General features: G+C 25.0%; 1 long non-coding RNA gene across 5 annotated transcripts in view; it reads right to left on the reverse strand.

Moving 5' to 3' along the window:
- Positions 1 to 445: 445 nt before the first annotated feature.
- The window catches only part of LOC136076791 (uncharacterized), a 19478-nt gene continuing 8126 nt past the window's right edge, over positions 446 to 11797 (reverse strand). For 2 of the 5 annotated variants that reach the window (XR_010636582.1, XR_010636580.1), the window contains 3 exons: positions 3958 to 4039; positions 1959 to 3713; positions 446 to 504 (listed from right to left, as the gene is read on the reverse strand). This is a non-coding gene — a long non-coding RNA (uncharacterized LOC136076791). Of the gene's footprint in view, positions 505 to 1391; positions 3714 to 3957; positions 4040 to 11797 lie in introns of those variants that run through there. The other 3 variants (XR_010636578.1, XR_010636579.1, XR_010636581.1) reach the window with 2 other exon arrangements.

The following is an 11797-nucleotide window of genomic DNA, read 5'->3' on the forward strand; positions in this document are numbered from 1 at the left end:
AAAACTTTGAATTTTGAAAACTGAAAACTCTTATGCTGCTTTTCTGATAGACCAAGATTTTGCGGTTAATGTTAAAATTTGAAGTTGCTGCCTTCTGTTAGAAACATTAAGTTTTTCTTTCATGCATTTTACAAGGAAGTCTAGATCGCCAGCTTTGGTTTGAATTTCCTTTAAACTTCATTTTTTGGTGCAACAAGATCGGATTCGGTTACATCCAGAGCAGTTGCAAGCTTAATAACTGCTTCTTAATAACTGCTTCTTCAACTTCTTTAGAGGAGACAATTCAAGTTCGCATAAATTACTGTTGAGCAATGATCTTGTTGATTCCAGTATAATTTCTTTTTCCATATTATTTTCAGTTAATTTTATCATTCTCGTTCTCTTCTGATTCTTCACTTGATGCTTATTTATGTCTGCATTGCGGACAAAGTTTTTCACCTGCTACGAATTTGTCTTTACTGCATAGGTACTTTGCTGTATCTAAGTTGATTTCACGAAGACTACCTAAAAAAAGAGAAGAACTCTTCAAATATTTATAAAAATTTTAATAAAACCTTAAAAAGTTTAAAGTTGTATGGCATTTAATAGAGCACTTCCAGAAGTCAGCTAAAAGGTTAAATACTGCTAAAATAGAATTTGGCTGCCAATAATTTCACTATTGTAACTCACAACATTTTCATAAAACTAAAAGTTATGATTACTATAAATACCTTTTATAACTTTGTTATGCGTATAAAATGGATTGCAGCACCGTGTTAATTTAGTTGTATAACGCTTCAAATAAACATGATAAAGTTGTTGGTTTGATATTTATTATTGATAGCTTAGTCCTCCACATTAATATTTCTCTTTCATATTCAGGAATATCTTCAAAAGGTTCTATATTTAGATGACATAACCGACATTCCAAAACTATATTTATAAATCACAGTAGGCATTGCAAAACTTTACTTTTCATGATAATTTACTTCACAAAACTTTATATACCAAAACCAACCTTAATAAACTGTTTTTACACACCACAATCGAACCCATGAGAATCAGGCAATTTGTGAAAATGTTACCCCATTTTATGGTTAAGTAATATTATGCCATTTTAAAATTCAAAAACTATTCTAAAATATTCGAAATTAGGTTTATTTCTCTTCATCATTGTATACAACACCTTTGAAAATGGTCAGATACAAATTTTCAGGTACAATATTTCTCTACTAGAACTTAAATTAATTAAATTTATTAAACTAGGAAAAAAGTTTATTAACAAAAAATAATTTTAATATAATTTCTATATCATTTACATACTTTAAACACCTCCATCTTTATCTAAAATGACTTATAATAATGCAACGAAGCATTAAGGACTCACCTAAAATAGAAAAGAAAAATAAATCTTTAGAAGATTTTTTTAAAGGAATCAGATTAACAAGAAATTTTATTAAACTATTTTGATTTTTATAGGTTAATCCACAAATCGTTGATAAACAACTCTCCAACCTTTTATTAGCCATAATCTCTTCACTACTTAAACAAATATATGCATATACAGATGTACAAAACTGCATTATTGTTAGATGCACAAATTGATAATAATAACCTAGATTTGTTTCAATACTTAGCATGAATCCAAAAAAATTATCTTTATTTTCATCAAAATCAATAATAAAAGTTTGAATGTCTTCTTTAGAGAAAATTACTTTATTTTCAACAAACAATTAATATGCAAGTTTACAAATATTTAAAGCATATTTTTTATTGGAATTGTTTTCCATTATCTGATAAATCAATTTATTGCTTTTGATGATGTGTTTTTGCAAAAAGTATAAAAAAATATTTGCATACAAATCTGTCATTGTTAAAAAAGAATTTTTATCTACATTTTTCGAGTCACTTCGAGAATCTTACACATAGAAGATAAATAAAATAATCTTACACATAGAAGATAAATAAAATAATCTTACACATAGAAGATAAATAAAATAGAAGAGATGACATGGATTTTGCAATCAAAGATTCCATAATGTCACTTTCGCAATATCTTTTCTTTCTTCTAAAACAATTTTTCTTATGTAATTATTTATTCCATTTTCAATAAATCCCATTATTTGAATGGTTAACTTGTCACTATGCTCAGTAAATATATGTTGATATTGATCAACTGCATAAACTCTATCAGCAACTACACATTAGTATTTTTGAATTTCTGTTAAAGCATTTACAATGGATAATTACAACTCAAACTTGAATTTATTAACTTATTTAAATATTTAAACTCATCGAATCCATCAGTTATAAAAAGTGCAGGAAGATTACTGATATTAAAACCATTGATAATGTCTTTATAAAAAATATTAAGTAATTCATTAATATTTGAAATATTTTGATATAGATTAAGCCTCCTGCATTCCAAATTAAAACACAAGTTTAACATTTTTTCCAAATTAGATCGTTTGACCAATCAAGCAAACATTTTCTAAGCAACCATGTTTTCCCAATACCAGCTATTCCAGATTTTAACGTTACATATTTTTCTTACGCAAATATTTCATTATATGAGATGGGTGTATAATGCAATTGCTTCTCAAAAAATTTCTTTTTTTTAACACTATAAGTAGCATCTATTTGAGTAATAACTGCATCAATGATACATAGATCAACAAATTTATGCATTAGGTCAACATTTGCAGTTGATTTTATTGGTGGTTGAATTTCATTGTTTTCCCCATAAATTGTAAGATAATAACTTTTGAGTGCTGTTTTTAGATATATCTCAGATATATTTAAAAACAATAATTCATCATCATCATCATCATCATCATCATCATCATCATCATCATCATCATCATCATCATCATCATCATCATCATCATCATCATCATCATCATCATCATCATTATCATCATCATTATCATCATCGTTTTCATCATTGTCATCGTTATCATCATCATCATCATCGTTATCATCATCATCATCATCATCATCATCATCATCATCATCATCATCATCATCATCATCATCATCATCATCATCATCATCATCATCATCATCATCATCATCATCATCATCATCATTAATAAAATAATAACTATAATTTAAAAATTACCTTTCTTGACAATACATTTGCAAGTGATTTCCGCTGAATTTTCTTTTATAGTTAAATGCCTTTTATATATAGCTAAAGACTTTTGAACTTCAATTAAATGCAGTTAGATAAAAGGTTCAATTAAAATTAAAAAAAATTAAAAGGTTCCACAATTTATATTTATAAAAAAATTATATGTAACATAAATTTAACATACAACAAAGATGTAGTACTATATTTTAAAACATTGAAGTGTAATTTCTTTAATAAAGTTTATAACAACTCATTTCATGGAAATATTGTAACACATTCTTTTTGCTAAGTCACAGCGGTATAAAAACTTTTTTGTGACAAGAAAATATTAAATTATGAATAAAAAACTACCTATTTAATTTACTTCCAACCGTTTATTTATCAATCCTGGTCGCCTACTATAGTTACAATGTGCCAAAAAAAAAATAGGCAAAATTTCACCAAGTAATTACAAGCAAACTTATGTTAAGATTATCCATGCTTTTATTGGTTCTTGGTGTATATGTTAGCTGTCTTATTAGGGGAATATTTTAATCCAGTTGCACAGTTTGGTGAGGAATGAACAGTTTCTTCATAGATAGAAGTGAAACTCAAGCTCACTCTTAAAGTATGAAATCGAAAAAAAAATGTGAAAGAAAATTTTGTCAAAAAAATTTAAAATAACTGTTTTTTCTATAATTCTATAATTTTTATTATTTTTTTTATTAATGGTTTTATTATTAATGGTATTAATTTTTATTATTATTATTATTATTTAGTTCAGATATTTATGAGTATAAAAAAAATAAAAATATAATTTTAGTTTCCAAATTTTTCTTTGTTTCTAAAATATAATCATACATTACTGGTGATGGTGCCCATTAATTTCTGCACAACTGTTATTATCATTTTCTTGCTAGGTCAACCCTATCTTTAGCAATTCTTGTACTGAATTAAAAGTTTAATAATAATTAATAGTATAATTAATTAATAATAAATATTAATAATAATTAATAATAAATATTAATGGTTAAATAATAGGCAGTTTTAAACAAACACCATTTGCCAATACCCTAATACTTTTTGATGGGCTGAAATTGTGGGCAATTTGGTGGATTGAGCTTTTTTACAAAATTAACCTTTCTCAATATATACCTTTCGAAATTATTTTTTAGCGTAGTGGCACAAAGCTAAGTCAGGCCAAAACAAACAAGGTCTAGCATGTGATCAAATGAGTGGAAAGTTGACTAAAGTCACATTTTATGTAAGTCTTGTTGTCCATCAAAATGAAGCAATTCAATTTTGCCAATCTAACACCCAATCTAACTGCCGACATAAAAGTGTTTGAGGTCAACAAAAAATTGTGAACCTCAATTCCAAGTTTTATGGTAATCTCTTTGTGTCAAATTTTTTTGTCGAACTGATGCCAACCTCTAACAGAGATTTTTGTCAACATTTTTTGCCAACCTTATTTTTCCTAATTCTGAGGATTGATAAACATGCAAGATTTTTTTTCAATTTTCATATTGCTTCGATGAAATTTTAATAAATTATAATTTTAATCAACCTGCCAATGAATATAAATTTAGTACAAATAGTAAAAAAAAAAAAAAAAAAAATTTGTTAACTCAATCTTTGCACATTTAAAGTAATGGACCATGTTGGGGTATTTCTGTTTTCAGGCACCAATCACAGTTATTTTTTTGCCAAACAATTTTGTTTGAAATTAACAAATACAATTAGGAGTCTGCACAACACCTGAAAGTGTCTATTTAACACAATAAATCTGAAGATTACAATGGCAATTATATGTGATTGGTGTGCTAAACAATGGCGAAATATGGAATTTTTGGGGTTGTAGGTATTATACTTTCAGGCATTGTGCAAACTTCAAATTTAAGTACGTTTATGTTTACGTCAAATAATAATGCTTGCAAAAAGGGATTGGAGTCTGAAAAGAAAATACCCCCTTTAATAACAAATTAGCCCCTTAACTTCAAAGGTGAGAGCAAAGAGTTAATAAGTTTTTTTTTTTAAATTTATACGAAATTTAACTTAATTGGCAGCTTTTGGATTGAATGTAGAAACTGAAGGTTTTTGTATTGAATGTAGAAAAAGAGGGCCAAATATTGTGGTATTTTTGTTTGCAGGCTCTAATTAAAGCAATTCTTTGCAAAACATTTTCATTTGACATAATCAAAAATAAATTTATATTTAGTGAGAGCACAACACCTAAGAGTGTCTGCAACACCAAAATATCCATTTGCACCACTATATAGTGTGCCAATCAGAGTGTTTGAAACTCAATTTTAATGTCAGAAATATATTCCCTGACCACAAAAATATGAAAATAGATGTATTTGACTGTATGTAGAACTTTACTACTTTTGCTAACATTTGGTATATTCCAGCCCATTGTGTACTGTTTTAGTTTAGAAGTATATTTTTCATTTGTTACATGGGTCAAAGATATTGCAAATTTATAAAACTATTTTACTCATTTAATGACTCAAGAAATAGCCAACTAATTTAAATATTTAATTGTTAAGTTTTTTATTTAAGTTTTAAATTTAGTCTTTTTTCTTGTTAAATAAGTCAAGAAAACAGCAAATAAAAAAATTTTATTTACTTGTCAAATGCGCCAAGAATTTAAAAAACATAATAATTTTTTAATTGATAATGGTTTTGAAAAAAGAGCAAAGTTATTAAATTTTTTATTTTGCTAAATGAGTCGGCAAAATAATCAATAAAAAATCTTTTTTTTTCTTTAATAAATGAATCAAGGAAATGAGAACTTATAAAATCATTGCATTTTTAAATGGGTCAACAAAATTGCAAATTTAATGAAATTTGTATCTTGTTAAATGCAAACCTATTAAATTTCTTTTCTAGTTAAAAGGGTAACAAAAAATAGCCAAGTTACATTGATTATTTTTTTGTTAAATGGGTAATAAAAACAGAAAACTTAATAAATTTTTATCCTTGTTAAATTTGTCAACAAAATAGCAAATTTATAAAATTTTTAATCTGATTAAATTATTCAACAAAATAGCAAATTTTTTTTTAGATAAATAAGTCAAAAAAAAAAAGCAAGCTTGATAAATTTTTTGCATTGTTAAACGAGTCAAAAAAATAAGAAATTGAATAAATTTTAGCATTGTTAAACAAATAAACAAATTTTTCCATAGTTAAACAAATGAAAAAAAAAGCAAACTTATTAAATCTTTGAATTGTTTAAGTGTCAAAAAAAAAGTCTCATTAAATCTTTGCATTGTTAATTGATTCAAAAAAAATTGTAAACTTATTAAATTTTTGAATTGTTAAATGAGTCAAAAAAAATAAACATAAAAGTAAACATAAATTTTTGCAATTCTAAATGTCTCAAAAAAATAGCAAACTTAATAAATTTCTGCACTGTTAAATGAGTCAAAAAATAAGCAAACTAGTTAAATCTTTGCATTGTTAAATGAGTCAAAATAATAATAAACTTAATGAATTTTTGCAATGTTAAATGAGTCAAAAAAATTAGTTAACTTACTAAACTATTGCATTATTAAACAAGTCAAAAAATAGTTAACTTAATAAATTACTGCATTGTTAAATGAGTCGAAAAATAGCTAACTTAATATTAAATTTTTTCTTGCTAAAATGAGAAAAAAAATTGCCAAATAAAAAAGTTGTTTTAACTCTTATAATAGGTCAAGAAAAGAGCGAATTAAAAAATTTTTTATTTAACTCATTACCAGCCATTTAAACAAAAATCTTTTCGCTGTGATCGTGCTTTTTTTTTTAATAAAATTTGGATGACATAACATTGACAAAAAGTTAAAATTCAAATAGTAAGTCTCTTTAAAAGCATAACAAACTATATATCAATAGAAAGCTAAAGAAATAAATTTTTTAATAGGGTACCGTTTGGCATTTGTCACGCATATATTGAATAAATTAAAACTAAGGACGTTAGAATATCAACAATAATAAAAATTATATCAACAACAATAAAAGTTATTCAGTTTTCAATAGAAACTCTCAATAACTTTTTGAATTCTTATTTAGTGTTTGTGAATTTTTTAAGAGCTGATTAAAATAAAAGTTTTAATTTATTTAGTTGACACGTCTATTTTATTTATTTAGTTTAAAGTTGACAAGTCTAATTACCTTAAGTTTTTATCTTTATCAGTAGATAGTTTTCTTGTGCAATAAGTGAAATTTAATGAACAAATGAATTTAATGAACTTTAATACATTCAGGGTGGGTACATTTCCCATATGTTAACTAATTACCAATTCTTCATATTAAGCACCAGAGAGTAAATGCTTAAACAAAAAGAATTTGACAAGTTCAGAAAAATATAAACCAGCTCTTTAAATATTGACTGTTAAAATTATATTTTTAAAATAAAGATAATAATAATATATTTACTTAATAAAATATATAAATTTTTTTATAAAAGTTGCATCAAATAAAATAAGTAGATATTTACAAAAATGTTTATGAATAGATTTTAATCCATAATTTTTAAAAAATTCTAAATTTCAACTCTGAAAAATTTGTTATAAATGGTTGTTTTTTTTATTTACCTTTTTTGTATTAGTACTTGTATAATGATTACATGAAGGAATCTTTATATACACATTGAAAAAAAAGTGAAAAACTGCAATTAGCGAAAAAAAATAACAAAATAAATAAACAGTTAAAATTATAAAACAAAATTTCAATTTTACAAAGATATTCAAGCACACAAGTATTCTTAAAAGTTTACCAATCATGAAGTAACAACTAATTAAGATGCTAGTGCCAATAAATAAACCAGTAATCCATCAAATAATCTGAACTTTTAATTGAATTGAAAACTGTGATAAAATGTGAATTAAAGTGATAAAATTATATTTTTCATGTTCATATAATAAAGGACTAAATGATACAAAAAATCAACAATAAAATCATGGCTATTTAAAGTATTAAAATCAACAATGCTGCATTCTGTATTTATATCAGAACTAATAAAGAGTTTACAAATTTCTTTATTATAATGAATATAGATATTATTTGAATCTATATTAATATTATTTTCATTTTTTTTAACAAGAAAATCTACAAGATGTAAACTTATTGTTTAAATATGTAATTTCGAAAGCTTTATTTTTCTTATATCCTATTTTCAAGTTTGTCATTGAATCTTTAGTTATTTCTATTTTTTTTAAAATACACCAGCTTAAACATCCAAGGTAGCAAGAATCTAATGAGAATAAACCCAAATAACATTTTTTTATCGCACTTTTATTCACATTTTTTTTTAAATTAGAATTACATTTTTTTGCATTTTGTTTTGTTTGTACGCATTTCGATCCCAGTAAGCTTTGTCAAAAAATTATCAAATCTATTTTTAGAACCGTAATAGTATCCTATTGAATCAGTTTTTAACAGTCTTTATTGAACAATAAGAAATGCAAAGTGCCTAAAATTATTGTTTTTATAAATAGTAACTATTAGTCTTATTATTTTATCTGAAAACAAAACAAAAAAATGTAAACGTTTTAGGAGCCAAAAAGAATTTAGAATCTCTAATATTTCATACTTGTAAAAATTATTCAAAACAATACAATGCAATAATTAAATACTAATTGAAAAAATCAATTAACAGTCTATACATTTATGATTTATGGAAACCACTCTGATGATATCTTTCAAACAACATTTTTAAACAAATTAACAATATGTTATTGTGGATATGTAAGTATTTTTAAGAATCTTTAAAGTTCAAATTTCAAAAACATAAGAATCAGATTTCCTATTAAAATTATAGATTAAAGCAATTATATTACTATAATTTACCATTATTAATATTGAAGTTTTGTTGTTGTTATATATATTTTTTACTTAAAAACAAACAACAAAACAAGAAATATTATCCCATTTTCCAAGACTATTCTAGGATTTTACAGAATAATTAAAAAAATCCAGGATTTTCTAAGACTGGTGGGAACCCTGAACTAAGTAAAGTGGTTAAAATATTTTGATATTTGCATTTTTACTCTTAGTTTTTTACTTATTTTTAAGCATCAAGTTAAGTAAAAACAATTACTAAAAGCAATATCTTTTTTATTATATTAAATATGTTACTTGCTCATTACACTATAACTGCAACATAAACTTTAAATTTTAACAGAAACTTATGCTATTTTAAACTCCGTCTAACAAGAAAATTATAAAATAGTGTTTAAACATGAAAGATAATATGCTTGAAAATAAAAATCACAAACAAGTGTACAAAATATACAGTTTTATACTAACGCAACCCCTACCCCCTCCCCGATTACTGTATAGCAGCACCATTAATTTAGTGAAGGTGGGCAGGGGGGGTGACGCAAAAAAAAAAAGTTGTTATGTGATTAGATTTTTTTGCATTAAATTGAGCCCTGCACTTAATTTGAGTCATTTAAGTATGTGTGTGCGTATATATATATATATATATATATATATATATATATATATATATATATATATATATATACATATATATATATATATACATATATATATATATATTTCGAACATCGCATTAGCAATAAATTTGTAAAAAATTTAATAAAAATCACAATATTTTTTATTCTTGACATGTTTCGTAGTCATACTACATTTTCAAAAGATTTAATTTACAATTAAAACTCTGGTAAATAAATTTAAACCTGAAGACAATACAGAGAAAAAATTAACGGACAAATAAACTTGTTACAAACCAATTAAAAATTATATTACAAATTATGACAAAATAAACTTCCTAATATTAAAATATTAATAATAATAATAGTATAGTAAGTTAGATAGATAAATTTATAATATAATGAGATGTTTGTTTATTTAAAGAAGGATTTTCCCATTTAATATGAAGTGCTTCTTTTATTTTTAATTTGTTTATGGTAGAGGCAGTATCTAGAATCTGAAAGCAATCATAATTAGTTAGTGTTTTACAATTAATGGATGAATTTAAATGTTTAAAAATATGCGATTGCTTGTCACTCGTAAGGTGCTCATTTATCCGTGTTGTCAAATGTCTGGAGGTTTCTCCAATATAACTGGCGTTACAGCCAGCACAAGAAAATTTGTAGACAACGTTAGATTTAAGCATCTTAGGAAGTGGATCTTTTATGCAAAAATTGTTTTTTAATTTATCGGTTGTGAATATAAATTTGATTATTACATTTTTACAATACTTTTTAATAATTTTATCAATTTTAGTTTTAGTGAAGTTTGAGTAAAATCCAATAAATGGAAGCTTAAAATATCTTATATTAGTATTATCAACAGTATTTATAACAGGTGGATTAATTTTCTTTTCAACATATAATTTAATTTCAGTGTCGATAACTTTTTGCGGAAATTGATTATTTTTTAAAACTAAAGAAAGATTTTTTATATCCTTATCAAATCCAAACCACGTGTTGTTAATTTTATATGTTCGATCAATCAAGCAACGTATAAGACCAGTTTTGTAACATGAAGGGACAAAACTAAAGAAATTTTGTAAAAGACCCGTGTATGTTTTTTTGTGATAAACTGATGTAGAGAGTGAATTAGACTTATTAATAAGAACATCCAAAAATGGAATTTGGTTGTCTTTTTCTTTTTCCATAGTAAATCTTAAGTTTTTGTGTTGTCTATTGAGATGTTTAAAGAATTCTTGCGCTTCAAACTCTGAATTAAAAATTGCTATTATGTCATCCACATAACGTTTATAAAAAATTGGTATGGAGGATGAGCAATTATTAACCCACGTTTGTTCATGAAAACCGATAAACATATTAGCTAAAATTGGTGCTAAAGGAGAACCCATTGCAACGCCATCTAATTGATCATAAAATTTTCCGTTAAATAAGAAATGAGAACCTGACGTTGAAATTTGAAGTAATTTTTTGAAATGAGTTTTAAAAAAATATTTTGAGCGAGTTTCATCTTTAAAAAACAATTCTGTTGCTATATTTATAGTTTCATTAAGTGAAATGTTAGTAAATAAGTTTTCAACATCATAAGAAACTATAAATTTGTTAGTTACGTCAACTTGTTTTAAATCTTCAACGAATGAAAATGAGTCAAAAGTGGTATAATGTTTTGGTAAATATGGAGTTAATAAATCTGAAAGATGTTTAGCAAGTTTATAGTTCTATGTACCAATTGTTGAAATAATTGGTCGAAAAGATGGTAGAGAAGAATCTTTACTAAGTTTGTGCATCTTAGGTAGAGCATAAATTCTTGCTGTTTGTGAACCAACAGGATAAATTTTATTGTAAATGTCTTTTTCAAAACATTTATGTTTTTTAAGTTTTCTAAGATACCCTTGTAAAGATACTTCTCTTTTTATAGTTGGATCATCTTTTAATTCTTTAAATTAAGTTTTATCACTTATAATATTATTAAGAGAATTTATATAGTCAACTTTATTTAGAACAATTATACCATTCCCTTTGTCTGGTCTTGTTATTACGATGTTTTCATTCTTCCTGAGTCTTTTTATTATTTTGTGTTTTCTCAGACAACCTTCAGACGGCGTATATTTGTAAACATAATTATTTGCTAAATGTGAAAGTTCACTTTTAACTTGAGGTTCCGAATCCTTGTTTCTAAGTTGGGTGTTAAGAAATTGTGCAACGCTATCAAATTGAGCAAAAACATCCGTCTTTTTTATAAACGCTGGTGGTAGAGCAAAGT

This window comes from Hydra vulgaris, chromosome 02 (genome assembly GCF_038396675.1).
Source record: "Hydra vulgaris chromosome 02, alternate assembly HydraT2T_AEP".
Lineage (NCBI taxonomy): Eukaryota > Metazoa > Cnidaria > Hydrozoa > Anthoathecata > Hydridae > Hydra > Hydra vulgaris.